The 19,663-nt window shown below is 42.1% G+C and overlaps 1 protein-coding gene across 1 annotated transcript in view; it reads left to right on the top strand.

Moving 5' to 3' along the window:
- Positions 1-641: 641 nt before the first annotated feature.
- Positions 642-19,663, top strand: part of NDNF (neuron derived neurotrophic factor) — a 44,572-nt gene continuing 25,550 nt past the window's right edge. The window contains exon 1 of the mRNA XM_067735177.1: positions 642-1,141. The gene's annotated coding sequence lies outside the window, so the exon portion shown is untranslated. The remainder of the gene's footprint in view (positions 1,142-19,663) is intronic.

A 19,663-nucleotide genomic window follows, 5' to 3' on the forward strand; every position in this document is an offset into this window, starting at 1 on the left:
AGCCTTAATGGCTTCACACACTCCGCTCAGTCTCTCTGGTCCTGCAGGGCCGCTTTTCAATTGTTAAAACAGCTGCTGAGTTTCAAACCCGAGGAGGCTCGGAGTGCGCAGAGGGGGAAGCGCTCCCCGGCTGAAGGCTGTGGTAGGCAGGCGGCCGGGTGAAAAGTGGGACAGGAATGCACAGTTTGCACACTCTGCTTCCGCCTCCAACCTCTCCATTTAGCTCGTCTCCCCACCCCGCCCTCAAATCAACCCGAGTTCCCCCTTATTGTGCACCCAGGTCTCCCAGACAGGGCGATGGTCCCGTTATGCGTCTCTCTTGGTTTCGTAGCTTTGAGGGGGTCTCGGTGGGCCTCCCTCTGCTTCCCCGCGGCTGTCTGGGAGGTACGGAGGGGAGTACGCCCCCCGCGACGCCGCCCGCGAGGGTCCGTTTGGGAGGGGGGGGAGGGTGTGTGTGTGCGTGTGTGTGTACGCGCGCGCGCGCGGTGGCGCGCAGCGGGAGGGAGGGAGGAACGGAGCGGGAGGCAGCGGGCAGAGAGGGAGGGGGCGGGCGGGCAGCGGTGGGGCGGGAGGGGAGCGGCTCCGGGCTTCAGCAGTGACACTCGGGAGAGATCACACACTCCCAGCTCCGAGCCGCGAGAGAGCGGAGCGAACCGAGCCGCTCACACGCCGCCGCCCCGTGCGCCCAGCTCTCCCCGCGCGGCGCTCCAGCCTGGAGCCGGTGCCCTGAGCGGCCGCCCGTGGAGCCCGCGCCGGCTCCCCTCTCAGCTGCAGCATCCTCCCGCCGCCCGGCCCCCGCACTCTCCCTGCCTTTTAAAAGGACCGTCCGCCGCTCCCTCGCTCTGCCCCGGGATCCCCCCAGTTCTGCGCTTCTCCCCGCGCCACTTCGCAGCAACTTCGGCGGCCGCGCGCCGCCAGCCCTCGCCCGCCTTTGAAGTTTGCAGCGCCGGCCGCAAAGTTGGGACACTTCGGCCCATTTCATTTTTCTCCTTTATCCGCTTCCTCCTCCACCCACCTCCCCCAAGTCCCTTTGGTTCCTGAGTACTGGTGCTTAGCATCTTGGCCGGAGCCGGGGACGTGGCCCCATCACACCTCGGGAAGGGATATTTCCTCTTCCCCGCAGGAAAACATTTTTTGTAAGGTAAGTTGCGAGAGAAAAACCCCCGACGTCCGACGCCTTAGCCCGCCACCCGAGACCTGGCGCAAGAAGCGTTCGCACCCGAGGGCTCGTCTGGGATGGGGGTGGAGGCGCGCGTCTCCTCACTTGGTGGGGCCCCGCTAGGTTCTCGGTCACAGCAGGGCGAGGGCGCCGGCTCCCGAGGAGCCGAGGGCGTGAGGGGCGTGGAGCAGGTCTCCCTCAGTTCTCCAGGCTGGCTTCGTGGCTGGGCGGCCCCAGCGGTGCTGGGAGGAGACGCAGAGAGTGCATAGGCCGGGGGCACGGGGTCCGGTGCCCAGGGGGCGGCGGAGTCCGGGGAGCCGCCCCCGAGCCCTTATCCCCGACTCGGCCTGGACACTTTCTTTGCCCGCCCGCCGGGAGGGCTGCTGCCTCCCTCCCCTGGTTCATGCCCTCCGCCGGCCGCTGGAGAAAGCCTGCGGGGCTGGTGGGGTCTTGCAGGGCGCGTCTGCGTGTGCGGCGAAAAGCGAGAAGTCAGGACAGCGCGCGGGGCTCGCCCGCCGGCGGGGCGGCGCAGGTTCCTGGCGGGCAGTCCGGAGCCGCTCAGCCCCCGGGGGCGTTGGGATCTCGCCGGCCTCGCCCGGCGGACCCCCCACCGCTCTGGCTCCTCGTTTGCCCTCTGCGTGGTAGGCGAGCATCGTTAGAGAAACTTCCTGGAGCTCAGCGGGGTGGCCTGGGACCCGATCCTACTTGTACCGGGAAAGCAGAGCGGCCACCGAGGGGACGCTCCTTCCCGCCCCAGCTGGAGCGACAGGGCATCCGGCCGTAGCACCGTCTATGAGGGAGTCTGGCGCTGCCTTCAGGACTGCAGGCGGGGCAGCTCTGACCCTCAGGAATCCGAACGATTGGCTCTAGGTCCCAGCTGTTCTCTTGGGGGCACTTCGCAAACTGCTGAATTTGGGGTGCTGTTTCGTTTCCTCGTGCGCCCTTCCTACCCCTTCCTCGCTGCACACTCCCGCCCCCAGAGGTCGAGGCGGGAGAATTCCCCGCAGCCCCCAGCCCCCGCTCCGCGCGGGTCGCCAAGGCCCCTGGAGCTCACCGCGGGCACCTCGGCGCTGCCGCTGAGCTGTCCTTCGGGTCAGGTCGCGGTTCCTCTCCCGGTCCCCTTCGGGGCGCTGTCCATCTCCTGCTCTGTAAAAGCAGTTCCCTGAAACCACCAAGACCTTGAGCGGGAAATGAACCTGAGAAAATGTTTCTGGGTTGGTTTGTTTGTGTGTTTTTAACAAAGTTCTTTTTAGCAACTTAGCTGGGTTGTAAATGTTTATTCCTCATCCCTCGATCCCGCTAAATCACGCAAAATACATATGTGTATATATTCATTTCGTTGCTGATCGCTCCGAACACGCTACCCTCTCTTCCCCCCGCACCCCTCCTCCTCCTGCCTCGTTTCCTGAACCCTTTTTCTTTTCTGAAGGAGGGAATCTCCGCACCTCCTCCTCTCTTCCTCCCACCCGATCCCTGAGCGCCTGTGAGAACCAGGGGAGTTATCAATGGAAATAAATAGGACCCCGCTCCATTCTCCGCCCCCTTCAAACAAGTAAAATCCTCCCTGGGCTTGCAGAAGTAGAGATAAAACATCCCTCCCGAGGGAGCGGTTTTGAGGATTTGATGGGATTGAATTGTGTTATTATCCTGAAAGACGTGATGGATGGATGCGAGAGCAAATATGCGTGCAGAGCAGAGGGTACTGAGGGCGATCAGTATTTATTATTACTCATTATCGTTTATTAAGAGTGATAATAAGGCCGTAACCCTGGCTGAAGACTATGTTTATATTTGGTTTTAATTTTACGTCAGTCTCTTATTACAGTGGTTTCAGAAAGTGAAAACACCAAAAGGGTATTAATTCCTCACACTCATGCTGCACATGGAATTAATCAATGTCAGAAAGATACTGTCGTTTTACCAAAGTTTTAACCCATGAACTTTTATAAGGTTGCAGTCTTATAAATGTCCTCATTTGCCTCAATCTGTCTCCTTAAAGTTCAAAAAACTTGGCAACATAATTAATTATGGTCCCAATTCCCATTTTCAATCTAAACCTATATTCAGGATTATATTAAACTATCCCATCATTTATCCTTTAAAAGTGACTCTGATGAGTTTAAATTCTTGGATGGGGAGCTGGGAATGAGGGCCCCAGAAGTTAGAGAAATTAATACTATTTCAGATTTCTCTCAAAAATCCTTCACTAATTCCTTTAAAAAAAAAAAGAAAAGAAGAAATTACAAGTTTTTTTCTCTGCACAGTTCTTAACTTCAGCGAATCTACTTAATCTTTACCACACACTGGGAACATAACAGCTTGCAGCTCTGTCTGTATCATTGTTTTCATTTTTATGTCAGGCTGTTTTATTCATTAACCTGTATGTCGAAGTCACAGGCTCAGCGTGACAGTAACACTCTGTTTTAATTAGTAGCTATCATAAAAAAAGAAGCTAGAACTCTGTAATGGGCCTAAATTGGTATGAATTATGTGTGGTTTAAATTACGCATTTATTTCAGCAGAAATGAAACCATGAATATAAAACATCTTTTAATCACTTGCAGATACAGCTTTTATCTCTTTAAAATGTAGCAAAATATATAATTGAAAAATACCCTTGTAAGAATGAGGGAAGCCCCCGCCCTCAGTTTATTTGTCCTGGGTTTATTGAACATCCGTGTGGTGAAGTATGAATGTTAAAGAGTAAAGAATAATGGCATGCTGAGGGAACGCTACATTCGAAGTAGCCACAGTGGGTCAGTCTTCAGATAACTTAATGCAGCAACTTTTTCAGTCGGCTTCATGAGCCTGGTGATTCAGATTTTAGTTTCCTCACTTGGATTTACTGACCAGGCTCTCTGTGTGATAGTGGGGGAAATGTGTTGTAAAGCTCCGACAAATTATTTGAAATAAAGGGGGGAAAGGTAGAAATAAAGCATAAACTGTCTGTTATCTTCCTATGTTCATTTTTCTATTCAGTCTATCTAGACGTCAGAATTTTTATTTTAAAACCGACTGTGTTTTTGTTGTCATTGTTAGGACAGAACTTATTTTGCATCTTGCTATGATAGATGAGTAGATATTGGAAATGGAACGGTTGTGCCTGAACTAACAGATAGTGTGGGAGTAGTGTGATTCCACATAATTTGCATTGATTGAAATTATTGTAATCCCTCTTCCTTAGTTTTCCCAATGATTATGTGGTTGATTCTAGTAACCAAGCAGGGTTCTCTGACACTTACTTGTTCGTTGTCTTCTTGTCAGGCGTTGCTTTGGGCACCAGCGCATCCGTAGTAGCAGCCTTGTATTAATGAAACTTGCCAGGGTCAGTTGCCATCAGCCATTCACCAGAAAGAAGGCATTTCCTATGATCTGTACTGGGTCAAAGGCAAGCGTAACCTGCAAGAATCATTCAGAGTATTCATTTGACCTTGAAATGATATCGAATACCTCTAAATATTTATTTTGGAACGATTATTCTGAAGAATGTAATTTACTCTTCCCCATTGGTTCACAATCATTTAGCAGAAGCAATAGCTTTAAAAGTTACGGTTGAATAGTCAGTCACACCAAGTCTGTGCCTTGAAGACTTTTAAAATTAAAGTCCTCCAGTATTTAAATACCCCATTTAAAAATACTTTGCGATTTAAGTCCTGAATTTAGGCTAAATTCTGCTCTATTTTCCCACTGTATTACAATGCAAATTGACACCTAGGATACACAGTTATGTTTCCACATTGTCAATTTCTACCTAGGAAGAAAAGTAAATACTGCTGTTGTTATTGTGGTTAAAGAAAAAAAAAGAGAATCGTATAGTATGACATGGAAAAACAGAATTGCTAATATTTTATTGAATTACACAGTGGTATATTGACCATAAATTCAATTATATTGCTGGGAAAACCAGCACCCTTTTAGTGTGAATCTGTGTGTGTTTGGTTGTGCGTACAGACTTATGTATCTATTGCCACTGCTGAGATGACACCTGAGATTTGCTGTTCTATATCCCACCAATGCCCAAACCAGTATAGGAAGCAGGTGGTTTCGTGGCTGCTTATTTCCTAAACACGCTTCTTAAACCCAAAGATGCTATATCTGCACCTTTCCCCTTCGTTTTGGTATTTTACCAAAAACTGCAAACCAACAAATCCACACATTTTAGTCTTTTGAGATATTTGGAACACGTGAAATATATAATTTTAATTCACCCCAAATAAAAAAGGCATTGCTTGCTTTGCATTTTAAAAAGTAAGAGTGAAGCATTTGATCAGTATGGAATAAAAGCAAACTAGCAATATGTTTCTGCAGACTTTTCCCTTTGGGATGAAGAATCAGATTTGACCACAGAACAGCTGGATATTGGGTCCTGTTACAATGTCAATTTTTTAAAGAACTCATCAAGCTAGATTTGATTTAAAATTAACTTTAAAGTCTGCAGACCTCAAGTTTATAAGTATAGAAACTTCCAAAATTACATGTTATTACTCCTTCAATAAGTTCCGGATCCTTTGGAAACTGATTTATTTTAGTAAGTTGGTGAATAGTTTTTGGTTTTCATTTGTTAATTTTTTCCTGTAGCAAATTTGGACATGACATATATTTACTGTTTCATATATCTCTCTGAAGTATTTATTTTTAGTTTCACTTGTAAAAACTCTGAAATGAATCTTTTCTTTGAAAAAGAAAAATGTGGCAGAATGCATATGGTTATCAAATATCTCTTTAAATTATTCTTTTGAAAGAATTTGCTGCCTTTTATATAGTTATGAGAAAAGAAAAAACATTTTTAGAAGTAACAGGGTTATATAAAGTTTGGAAGGAACACAACAAAAAACATGATTACACATGATTGAAAATCAGTTCATTTGAGTGGAACTCTTACACACTGCCTCTGCAGTGTGGAGATTTTATATATAATAACCAAATAACAAAAAAATCAAGTTATGCACTCGTGTCTGTTTTCTAGTTGGAATGATTTCACACAATAGCACAAGTAGGGGAGACCGACTGAAGTAAATGGTGACTACGTAAGATTTTTGTCTGTTAGTGTTTCTTCTCCCTAACATGAAATCAGGGTAAACGCCCTCTTCTTCCAGCTGTGTGATCAAAGAGCCTATATTCCACAATCTAAAGACATAGCCAAAAAATATGGGCTATATTCAAATGGGTGTTTTACCAACAACAAAATATTATCATAAGTACATCTTGTTCGCTGAGGCATGTCCTTATATACACAGATCTAAGTAAAGTATAAGACTGAAATTTATCATTTTCTAAAATAATTAGTAAAAACTGAACCCATAATTAGAAAGATCTGTGAGGTGTGACACCTTTTTGAAATTACCATGATTATTTTTAAAGTTATAGAAACTATGAACAAGTGTTTATATGCAAAGATAGATAATACCATATCTAGACAGTTGACAAAATGATAAACATTGTGGTAGTTACTTGGAGATATTATGTTTAAAAGGGAAAAATCTAATGTAAAAGGGCTTGATTTATTTAGGATTAATTTCTCCAATATAGGTGCCTCTTGGAGTATAGATGGTTACAATTTATAGCACATCGCCGTGAAAAGTAAACCCTAGCAATGCATGTGAACCTAGGAGATGGCTTTGATTACTCTCTTTTGTTCAGGTCATATGTACTCTAAGCCCATAGGCCTTGCCAAGTGTAACATTATGCATTTTATTCCAGTAATAAAATGTGTTTCTGATTAAATTATCAGTCATACCAAACACACACACATACACACACACGAACATAAGTGTACTTGATCCTTCTTAGTTATCTTGTTTAAAATACATTTAAAGGTAAATAATAAATACTAGTATATCTATCATGATTTAAATCTAAATATTGTTCATATGTTGATAGCACTCAGTAAATGTTGTAATTTCATATTAGATTACAGCATTCACTAAAATTCACTGATATTATCAAAAGCTTCAAATAGAGATTGATTCAGAAGTAACTGGATCCTGTAATTGAAGAGATATTTGTTGCCAACAGTGGTGACAGAGATCAGAAACAGCAGTACTGGCTAAAACACCTGGCCAACTGAGAAGAGACAGCAATCACTTACCTCTTGGCCTCTCCAAGTCTCAGTTCTAGGGCTGATCCTTCAAAATTTGCTAAAATTGCTATGAGGGACTTCCCTGGCAGTCCAGTGGTTAAGACTTCGCCTTCCAATGCAGGGGGGTGCAGGTTCGTTCCCTACTGGGGGAGCTAAGATCCCACATGCCTCACAGCCAAAAAACCAAAACAAAACAAAACAGAAGCAACATTGTAACAAATTCAATAAAGACTTTAAAAATGTTCCACATCAAAAAAATTCTTTAAAAAAATTGCTATGAAAATATATTACTTTTTAATGGAAAAATAAAACTGCCTCTTAAATAGGAGATGCAAATTTAACACTCTAACAATTGCAGTAGCAGGATTAGGTACTAGTAGATGAACCAACAGATGGGTCTCCTGAGAGACGGCCTAAGAGGTATTGGGACCCTGCCCCAAATGTCAGTATGGTCTCTCATGGTACTAAAACACCACCTAAAAAAAGATGATTTTTCATTTTTAAAGTAATTTTGTTTTTCAGTGTCCCCTATAAATATGAAAATATCCCCAAGATGGGAAACAGGGTAAGCTGCAATTGGCCAACATCTTCCCAAGATGTTAATGGCTAGATAAAGCCAGATTGAAATGAGGCTAGTTTTAGACAGAATTTTAGAGAGGAATGATGTATATCTTGGGCTGTCTTAGCCTCTCCTTCTGTAGACAACCTACCCTTAGTATGTACCTGTTCTATGGTCTCTTCCTCTGGTGATCGATTCTCAGTTTCCTATACTCTAGTATAAGTTATACTCAGGGCCAGCTTCATGGGCTGCAGTTAGGAGGAACCCCTGTGCTCAGTTGAGTAGTCTGCTGTTGTCATCTTGAAATTCTTAATTTATGAAAAAGAAATCTTGCATTGTGTCCCACAAATCATGGAAGTCACCTTCATTGTCCTTTGGTGTGAATTTAAGACAGAATCTTAATGTCAAGGAATTGGAAAGGACATTTGAGGTTATTTTTGCAAGGTTGGGTCCAGTGAATATTTGATTTAAAAACATGTCTTTAACTAAAATGAAAGAGACAGGATACTTCTTTAAACAATTGAGGTAAAGGTTTCCCATTGCCTCCAAAATTATACTGAGTAGCTATCCAGCTTCCAATAGTGTCAGTCTTGTAAAGCAAAATTCCCTAAAACAGAGTGTCCTTTTGCCCTCATTACAGAACACACGGTGTCTCATTATGATGAAAGGAGAAAATATCAGATGCTTTATTTATATTTACTTTTATGTGTAAAGAAGGAAAATGTTTTGTTAATATTATTTTCAATGTATCTATTGAAAAAGGCACTCTCAGCATATCAGATGGTCATTGAACAATAAAAACAACATGGCAGAGGTGACAGCTTCTATGACGTAAAAAGACAAAGTAAAAATGACATTCTAATCAGCTTTTACGGGAAGTCAGCCCTCGCCACAGATTAACTAGAAAAAAATTTTAAATATACAATTTCATCCACTATAATTAATTATGATACTTATTCCAGTATAGAATGCCTTAAGTTATTTTATGTAAATGAAATATATCTATATATTTTAATCAGAATTCTAAGAGATTTGGAGACAACCCATTACAGAGCCAGAGGTCTTGAAAGGAGGTGGACAGGTAGCTGGAAGAACCCTCAATTAAATTAGCCACCATTATCTTCAAGGGTATTCTTAGTTATTTGTACAAACATTTCATAAGTCCTCTGTTATCGATAATTAGATATTATACTCCATTATATTCTGAAATTTCAGTATTTTAAGAGTTAAAAAAAGTTATCTAACCTTCTTAATGCTCTCATAAAAATGTATATTGTGTTACCTTTTGAAATTTTTATTTGAAATTTTATTAGTTTTCAGTATGGTTAGTTATTAACTGTGTTAAAGTTGTTTCTGTGCTTTGGGTTTCACAGAGTGAATGGAAAAGATTCTGTTTACTAATAATATTATAGCCCTTGACTGTTTACAAGGTGCTTCCGCATCCATTGTTTTCTTTCATCTTCACAGGAACTCAGTGAGGAAGTTATTATATCCTCTTTCTCCTGAGAAATCTGAGACTCAGTTTCGGATTAAAAGACTTACGGAAACACACACTTTTAAAATAAAGTGATAACTCTTTGATTTTAGAAGGAAAGTTGATAGAAATGTCTAAAATTTTTTAATTTAGATTAATTGCCAAATTAATTTGCAAGGACACAATTTGCTTAGAATTTTTTTAAATATAATGATTCAAAAATATCATCAATTTAGTCTAAATCCACAAGACTTTAATCGTAAGCTTTTTATGTGCTACATGTTTGTTTGTTTGTTTGTTTTGATATTAGTTAACGTATTACGGAATCTTTTAGGGGAAAATGATTACGTTTTCCAGTTTTAAATCATTATTTAAGGTCATGCCTAAACAACTTTTCTTTGAGAATAAACACATTCTAGTTGAAAATAACACAAAGGTCCAGCAAGGATAAATAGAAAAACAATGCCCCACACCTGTCCTTCTAGAAGGTTAAAGACTTTTTTTTTAATAAGGAGAATTTTTGAAAGTGAAATGGGGTATCGATTTCTGACTATATGTGTGAGTTCTGGTGTAAACCTGCCCCACCTCCCCACAATCCCAACCTCTGTTTGCACAGATTCTACCCCAATCACAAAAGGCAAAGTAGTTCATCACTTTGCTTTATTAAATCTACATATAGCCATGGAATCAATTCTTGAAGGCAAATCTCTTTTCCTTTCTTCAGCCTTCCTCTTATGGTCTCACCGACCAGCCATCCAACCCTTGGTGTTAAAATGCCCTAAGATACGCTATTGGTTGCATCTGATGTGTGTGTGTGTGTGTCTGTGTGTAAGTGTGTGTGTATAACAGACAGAGTCTTTAACATACTTTACAGACAAGTTGTCTGGAAAAGGAAACAATAAAACATTTTCCTCAGAAAGTGGAGACTAATAAGAAAATTAGGGATTAAAATTGAGTTATAAATGTATTAGAGGCATATAACCTATGATTTTGACACATATTCCAAGTATATGTGGCAGGTATAGTACTGAAAAATCAATAAGCTACAGAATCCCTTTTAAAATTAGTAGTAATTAATAGTAATTAGTAGTAATTAATAGTAATTCACACTACAGTTATTCCATTAATAATGTGACATTTTTGAGAGGTAAGATTTCAAGTTAGTTCAGTGCTAAGATTGTTTTAAACAGTGATTTCCCAAAAACTTGGATGAAATTTTATTTTTCAATGGAATAATGAGAGCTATTATAGACATATATGATAAGATATTCCAAATATCCAAAAAGTTTAAAGCCCTTTAAAACACAGTGAGGAATAAGTAAGTTCAGACAATGAAAGTATTTATACACACCCCCATATTAACACTTCAGCCACCAGATTCAGTCTATAATTGAAAAAATGTCTCTACATTTAAAGTTTATTCACACTTACAAAGCAACGACCACAAAGAGGCAGTTTGGAAACATCTTTTCTCTTGGCAGGTTCTGTCTTGTAATGAGCACTGAACACTGTTGACCCCCAACACTCACCAGCTGCAGCCTTTCCTCAATGTTTCCCTTAAAAAGTTTTTAATAAGAATAAAAACCACACCTACCTATACCTCTTACTTTTCGGGGAGGAAAGGAATGAAGTAATTGTGGGTCTGAATACCCATATTGGGTCAGTGTTTTGTGATTTGTCATCTCGCTAATTGTTTCAGGCTTATATGTTTGTATTATTTCATCATAATTTGCTATAGACTCTTTATTAAAAGTGACTGTGAGATCAGTCCACATCGTCTGCCTTTTGACTGTCCTGTTCTTCAATCATCTCTTAATCCAGGAATAATAATGCAGAACATCGCAGGGACTGAGCCTAACCCTCAACTCTCTAATCTCAGCACATGCATCTTAAATCCTTTGCTGGATCTAGTGCCTAAAAAGCTGGCGCACACTCACCTTTGAATCAGTTTTAATCCAGCTTTGTTTTTATTAAACAGTACTGATGTCCTCAGAGAAGGCATACCAAGGATAACAAAAAGAATATTAAGAGTTTCTACTGTCTGTGTGGTTGTTTTTAAAAACCCAACATCTTGGCCTTTCCTCCGTGTTTCTAGTCAGTCTCTTATTAAATAGGAACCTAACCTTTTACCTGATAGATTAGGTAAATAAAGGTAGAATAATCTGATGCTGAAACTCCCTCTCATATCTCATATCTTGTTTTAAGAGCGAGTCAAAACCTGTATCTTTTGCCATTGAATACAATTTTGCAACTAGTTGGGTAGCTGGATTATAGTATTTGTAAATAAATAGAGCCTTCTTTACTTTCAAAAGAGCATTCATGTCTACGATTTTTTAATCTTATAACAATCCTGGGAATAATTGTCTTCATTTTTTAGATGAGGAAACTGAGACTCAAAGAGATTGAGACTTGCTCCAAGAACGAAAGCCGATAATTATTTGGTCAGAACTTCTCCAACCCAGATCTTCTTACTCTCAGTCCAGTGATTGTTTTCTATTTTAAATAGAAATTTTGGCAGCCTTTTAACTGTCCCCAAACTTGAATAAATAAATTAATACATACATAAAAATTACATGACAGGGGGAGAATGGATAAGAATAAAGAACAAACCAAAAATTATATTCAAGTTTTTGTAAAAATATTCAATCCTGAATTGATAGGAACCCAAGATGTGGGAATAGTCACCTGAGACACTGAGACAGGAGACAGGAGGGTGAGACAGAGAAAGACAGGAGAGAATCTCTAAATTACTAAATTGTCAGGAACCAGTGTCCTTGGAGAATATTACCTCATCTGTCCAAAGACATGGCTCTAAGTTTATAGTTTGTTTTTGGCCTTGGATTTTAAGGCCAAACAGTTTGAAAACTTTAACTTATTTCTTTTTACAAGAACAACATACTCGCATGCCCTCCTTTTTTCTGGAAATAAGAATAATCTAGGGTTAAACCATTTTGACTCTTTAAGGTCCCTGGTATATCTAGCTCACTCATCTCTCTTTCGATTACGTTATCGTGAGTACAGTTATTTCTAAATCGCTGTTTTGATCTCGTCCTGGGCTTTGGCACCGGAGACCCCTTTAAATCCTCTTTGGAAGCAGACAAGCTTTAATGCTGTCATATCAAAACAACTGCCAGGGGAGAGGAAGGAGTAAAGCTTTAGGACCATCAGATATTTGGGAAAATATGGGATTGGGTCCATGGAACCACACCCCTTCCTAGTCTATGATATTTATTATTCTATGGTAATAATAAATAATTTCTTCTTGATAGCATTTATTTACTAGGACTGTATTTGCCAACTCCAGTATGTATCACTATATGAACAAATTAGAAACTTTGGAATAACTTTGAACCTTCTCACAATTTCCCAAATGGTAAATGGTCCACTTGTCCATTATTGGGCTTTAAGATGAACCTAGACATATTCCTCAAAGGCAATAAACCTGCCTGTCATTCTTTTTTTTAATTTAAAGGAGGTAGAGAAAAGAGAAAGCTGAGAAATTGTGTGGATATAATAATAGTTCTCAAGGTAAGAGGAAGAGAGGATGTGGACAACCTCTATTTCACCCATGCTTCTCCCTAAATAGATGTTTAAAATGTTAAACTTTGGTAATGAATGAAAATTAGAAATCAGAAAGTTCAAACAGTGAAAATCTTGGAGATGAAAATCATAGTGCTGATCTTACCAGATTAATAGGATTGGAAGAGTCAGAGCTACTCAAAGTACCGTCCCTGAAATATCAGCACCTGCATCTCCAGGGAGCTTGTTCGAAAGGATGAGTCTCAGGGCCAACCCCAGACCTTTGGAATCAGAGTCTGCATGTTACCAGGGAGGCTGGGTGATTTGTGTGCATAATAAGGTTTCAGAAGCACTAGTCTGTACCACTCCTATTCTCTAATCAGAATGTATCCCAACCAAACATATTTTACGTGTTTACAGAAGACAGAGGCCTTCCTGAGTAATGCACTATGTTATTCTTACCAGGACATTCTTGTGTTCTTAAGGGCAAAAGAAATGCATCCTTATACGAAGTCCCGGCACTGCCTAGCACACACCATCTGTCTGTGGCAGCCACACCAGCAGATGTCTGTGATGTCCACCTCAAAAGATTAAAGATATTCTTCCCAACTTTTTAGGTTTCACACAGTAACTATTATAAGTTTAGCGCCCATAAAATTGTCAAAAGCATCCGTAACTTATTTCCTATTTAGCTTGTATTATCTCTTGTGAAGCAGATTCCATAAATCAGCAACAACAGTCAATTTTATTATTTTCATTTCCCTTTATTCGTTACACACTCATGAAACATCATGGGCATCTGCTAGGGGTTGGGTTCCGTGATCAGCATATCACTGTTGTAGAGAGAGAGCATGTGTCCTTGCCACCCTGGGGGGGGTGTCAAGAATACGTACAGAGAATTCAAAATGGTTTGCAATAGAAGTATGAGCGTGGAACATTTAGTGCACAACTAAATTTCTCTGTGGCTGTAGATGCTGGAGTCTTGAAGAATGAGTGGGATTTTGCCACCAGAGAGGGGGCAGTGGTATCCTGGCAAAGGAGGCGGGAGCTCCTCCGCGAGCTGGGAATGTGAACAGAGTGCGGGGAAGTTGTAGGAAGTGAGTTTGTAGAGTGAGGAGGGGCCTAAAGGACCTCGCATGCATGCCCTTCATTCTGTACTTCAAGGGAAGCCTCTGACTTTTTTTAAGCAGAAGAGTGAAACAGATTCCATTTAGAAAGGGGACAGTACAGTGCTGTGCGGCACGATTGAGCAAAGATGCAGGAAATGAGTATGAGAACAGTCAGGGGAGATGCAGTAAGTGGACAATTTGAGGCGTTGGCCGTTTGGTTAGAGGAGAGAGAGCAACTTTGAGAGAAGATGCAGCAGGGAGATCATCAGGACTTGATGGGTAACGGGACACGGGGATCAAAATATCAGATAACGTTGAGGTTCTAGTTTAGCTGCTGGCAGGACCGGGCTGCTGAGGTAATACTGATGTGCACTGATGTCAAGGTAGCCCTTCAGCAGCCTCACCAGGAGCTACTGTGCCCTTTCAGACAACAAACATGGAAACCAAGGCTCAGAGCAGTTCCGCTTACTTCATCTGCCCACAGTGGCAGTGGTACCCAGGGGTTTCGACAGAGGAAGGAACCCAGGTTCAGATTCGAGCCTGACTCCTGAGTTTGGCTTGGCGAGGCCAGCCTTGAGCCACTCCACACCGTTGAGGGTTGGGTGCCTGGGAAAGGAAGGAAGATGGGTCTGGAGCTAGCAATCAGCCTTGAGGGTTTGGCCAATAACCACCCCCAACTGCCTTGCACAGTTCAGAACATTTAGGGATTTTTCTGATGGGAGACATTTCTGATTACCTTCCTCTTCCTATAAGCTTCTTGAAAACAGTATAATTAAGCAAATATTTATTTAGTGCCTATTTTATGCAAGAACTAAAAAAGTCTATGCAGGGGATATAAAGAGTAAAAAAGTAATCTTGGTCTACGGGGCACTTTCTTGAGTAAATTCATGTTATGTAAGCCTCGTGAAGAGCTTTTTTTTAGGGACAAGAAAAAATATAAAAATAGCTATAATTCAAGTGAGATAAAGTACAGAAGAATCAAAGTCTCTGGTTTCGCTGGAGGACTGTGATTCTGCCTTATCCGCCTCTGATGTCCCCAGGGAACTTACAATAGGCACTTAATAAACACTAGCTCATTTACTGACGGTGTACAGAGAGAGCTCAGATAACAGACCATCTAAGTAAACACCACCCCACTGCAATCCTATTAAGAATCTCCCTGGGGAAAGTCAGGCAGCATCCTTCCTCTGTCAGAACACCTCCTCCTTTTTAAACTGCGCCTTCGCCCTTCAGTTTAATGGCTTTATCAGATAAATCCTTATTTTACTGAGTCCCAATGTCCTTCCCTATAATGCCGTGCCAACCACTGAGACTAGCTGGGCTAGCCAGAGGGCTTCAATCCCTCTTTTATCTGCTAAGGGGCCTTAACAATATTTGGTGTCACCCTTCCTAGCACACCCTGGGTTTAACATTGGCCAGTTGTCCCCCACCTGATGTGATTGTCACGGTCCTCAGTGCCTGTCTTCTGGTCCCCAAGGCTTGCCAGTGTGGAGGCAAAGCCTCTTGGGTGCTGAGGGTTGAAGTTAATGCACAGGTGAGGCAGATTCCCGGATGTGAAGCCCAGGAGATGAAATAGGTCCTTCCCCTCTGTCTTCCTCAGTTTCCTCATCTGTAAAAGATCCCTTCTAGTCCCAACATTCTGTGTCTCGCCATGGCTTATTTTCTCCATTCAAGTCCCTGCTGAAATGTCACTTCCTCAGAGAGGTCCTCCCTGACCACTCAGCCTAGAATCACGCTGTCCCCCAGCTTGCCCCTCTCTGTGGCTCCCCTCCAGCCTCGTCACCAGTTTCATTTTCGTCATGGTGCTACTGCTCTCTGGAATCAGTATGTGTAGTTATTTACTTATTCATCATCTCTCTCTTACCCGCCGAAGTGTAAGCTTTGCAAGCATGAGAACCTCATGCACACATCTTGTTCACTACTGTATTTCTAGATATCAAGCGGTGCCTGGTACAGAGTAAGTGCCCCAAACTGTTTGTTGGATCAGCCAATGAGATCTGCATTTCCATCATGCTTGCTGTCCTAAAAAAACTTTCTGTTCTCATTGCCTTGTGGATGAGTACCGCTTTTTATTACATCACTAGAAGCTCTGTTATAAAACATTTCTTTGATCAAAACTTATGGAAGATGCAGCCCATGTGTTCAGCAGACATAGCTGGCAGAACTACCAAAGCAAGCTTTTTTCTTTTTAATTTATTTATTTTATTTATTTATATTTGGCTACGTTGGGTCTTTGTTGCTGCGCGTGGGCTTTCTCTAGTTGCGGCGAGCGGGGGCTACTCTTCGTTGCGGTGCGCGGGCTTCTCATTGCAGTGGCTTCTCTTGTTGCAGAGCACAGGCTCTAGGTGGGCGGGATTCAGTAGTTGTGGCACATGGGCTCAGTAGTTGTGGCTCGTGGACTCTAGAGTGCAGGCTCAGTAGTTGTGGCACACAGGCTTAGTTGCTCCGCAGCATGTGGGATCTTTCCGGACCAGGGCTCTAACCCGTGTCCCCTGCATTGGCAGGCGGATTCTTAACCACTCTGCCACCAGGGAAGCCCCCAAAGCAAGTTTTAAAACCAGGTTTGTCCTGAGAACAGGACTATCTTTGAACTTGAATAATTTAAGTACCTGATTTTGTTAGTAGGGTAAATAGAACTAAAAAAGCCTTTTAGATTTTGAAGTTCCTTTGAGAAGGTAGTACGTCTGCCCTGAGATAGATGGAAAGGACATAAATAGTCAGGGTTGTTGCTGATGGATGAGTGATGAGCTTGATCACTTTTTAGAATCTTTTGTTCCTGCTACAGTATTTTGCTTTTGTCTTTTAGTTTTATCCTTGGTGTCACTAACACACAAAACCAGTAATGGTCTCATTTCAGAAGATGTAGTGATTATTCAGTTTGGCCCATCGGTCAATCAATATTTAGTGAACACTTAATTTGTGTATTACAAAATATCTGAAATGATTGCTAATTTTTCTCCCTTAGACTCTTATCTTTCAGAGCCTGGCGTCTGTCCTAATGACCCTGCCGAGGTCACATCTTTGCTTTCTCTGCTGCTTTTTCCTGCCTGTTGGTGAGCTCACGGCCTGCCTCTCCCTTGCCCACGCCTGTGTCGTCAACCTCCTTGTCATATTATCCCTCTGTCTTGGGATTCCTCTCGTGGTGCTGCTTGCCAGAAAAGTGCCTGGGAGCCTCTGCTACGTGACATTTGGCAGGTGTGGCTTCATCAGAAAGTTCATAAGTTTTATCTAGCCTATCCATTGGGACATAGCTTATAAAGGGGTCTGATCATATATGCCAAATGGCAATGGTTTCTTGTCAAATTTTCTTCATAACTTCTGTATCTGTCTTTCTTCGTTTCCTGCGCACTTACCACAAACAACCCCTTACCAGAAATTTTGACAAAATAGTTGACCTCATGCATCCTTTCCTTTGAAGCAACTACTGGTGTGTGTGTGTGTGTGTGTGTGTGTGTGTGTTGCCTTTCCCCAGTATGTCTCACCACCTTCCCTGTATCCGGCGGATCCCATTTCCCACCCTAACAACTGAACTCCTGCTACTTCCCACCTTGGCCTGCGCTCCTTTATGTTTGTCATAACACGAAGAGAACACCTTCCTCTTTTCTCCTCTTTTCTAATACTTTATCCAGTATAAGAATTAGCTTTCAAAAACTGCATCAAGATGGGCAGCAACTCAAAAATTATTTGATGCCAGCTGGAAATTCTGCTTGACTCATCTCATTTCCCTCTGTTTTCTTCCATCTCTTCATTACTTAGGTTTTGTCATTTTATTGTACCTGTGTTACTATAATCAAGGTGTTATCTTCGATTCCTCTCTTTTCCTCACTTCTTACCTCCAACTCACCTGCACATTCTGGTGGCCCTGCCTGTAAAACATATTCCCAATCTCTTCACTACTGTCCATCTCTGCCACGAGGTTTAAGCCATCAGCATGTCTACCGTGGACAACTGTAGTAGCCTTGCCTTCATCTGATCTTTCTGCTTTTACAGAGATGAGCTTGGTTTTTGCTTTGACAATGATCCCTTCCCTAAAACCCATTTTCTACACAGTAGACAGAGTTACACCGAAAAACCATGGACCAGATCACAGTCCTGGCCTGCTTAAAGGGCCTTCCATCACACTCAGGATAGAATCCTAACTCCTTCATATGGTCTGCACGGCTGTGTGTGATCTGCCCTTTGACCTCCACTCTGTTCCACACTGATAGCCTTTCCTCTCCATAGTGCCCCAGGCCTACTGCCAACTTAGGGCCTTCACACCTGCTGTTTCTCTGCAGGAATGCTCTTTTCCCTGCCATTTGTTTCACTGCTTCCTTTCCTTCATATCTCAGAGTAAATGTCATTTTCTCCAAGAAATCTTCTCTAAATATACCATCTAGAGTGGTCCTCACCACACTATCTTTCACACAGGCATCTTTTAATTCTCTGCATAGCAATGACTACCAGCCAATAGTGCTTTCTGACTTATGCATCTGTGTCTTGCTATGACCCCCATGAGAACATGGATTCATGAGATCATCCCTGGCCCCAGAAGAGGGCCTTGCATGTAGCAAGGACTCATTACATATATGTTAAGTAATAAAATAGTGAATGAGTGATACGGACATGATTGGACTCTGGTGTCTGGGTTGTGTAACTTTTGTCTTTATGAGTAGATTATAAATTCCTAGGATATTTCTTTTGAGCCCTTATGTCACCTACTTCAGTTTAGAATATGGAGTCAGTGCTTGGAAAATTCTTATTCTCTTGATTTTTAGCTCTTTTGACCATATTTAGTTTTTGGTATCCTAATAAATCTATGGAGTATCTTACTGAAAAGTTCCCTTCTTGAATAAAATAACTGTAAAAATATCAAATCTATAATTCATATACTATAGTCCCAACCTCCAGGAGGTCTACAACAACTCACCTCCAGTGTTTTAATGATTATTTCCAAGAAAGTAGAATTGGGTTTACTTGCCAGTAGAATTTCACATTAATATTCTTCTGTAGTGTTACCATGGCTGTGGAAACCCTTTCTCAAGGTTAACCTACAACAGCAACCATTCAATACATGAAATGGATGGACATGTTTCCGTAAAGGTAGGTTGATTTTTCTTTACTTCTGTCCTTAACCTGTTATTTCTCATCTTAGAATTAGATACAGAGGAACCCAAGTTGCATTGTGTCCTTGAGGAACTTAGTTTCTGCCTATGCTACCAGCTTTTGTGAGAAACAGGCTGAACTAACCCTAGACTCAGGGGCTCACAGCTACAGGGTACCCTGGAGAACACCTGGGCCAACAAGCCATCAACATGAATAGCTCTCCTGCCTGCAGTGGAAGTGTCTTGACTCTCAGTCTGTGATTTTTCCACTGAACCATGCTTCTTGACCTTGGGGGTGGCGGGAGGCTCTGTGTGGAAAAGAAGAGTGATCTTCAAAAAAGTAGCTTGTCTTGATGAAATATTTGTCCTTGCCTCTGCGGTCTTTCTCTGTGATCTTAGGGACATGATGTGAAATTTTAAGGACCCTCTTCAGAATGCAGTTCCCTGCTGATCTCTCTCCTAAGAATATTTTCTTCCTTACTTCTTACTAGACCATAAACACCTAAAGAGGAGAGTATGTCTTGTGTTAACTGGCACACCGTTCTGTGTCCAGCACATGGAGGGGGCTCAGATGACATTTGTTTACTGATGCAGTTCTACTTCTCTGCCTCAACTCCCTGACCTCCCCACCTCCATCTCCCTTCCCCAAATCTAGTTCATTCTTCTCCCTTCATCCTACT

Source organism: Pseudorca crassidens, chromosome 4, assembly GCF_039906515.1.
Source record: "Pseudorca crassidens isolate mPseCra1 chromosome 4, mPseCra1.hap1, whole genome shotgun sequence".
In the NCBI taxonomy this organism is placed as follows: Eukaryota; Metazoa; Chordata; class Mammalia; order Artiodactyla; family Delphinidae; genus Pseudorca; species Pseudorca crassidens.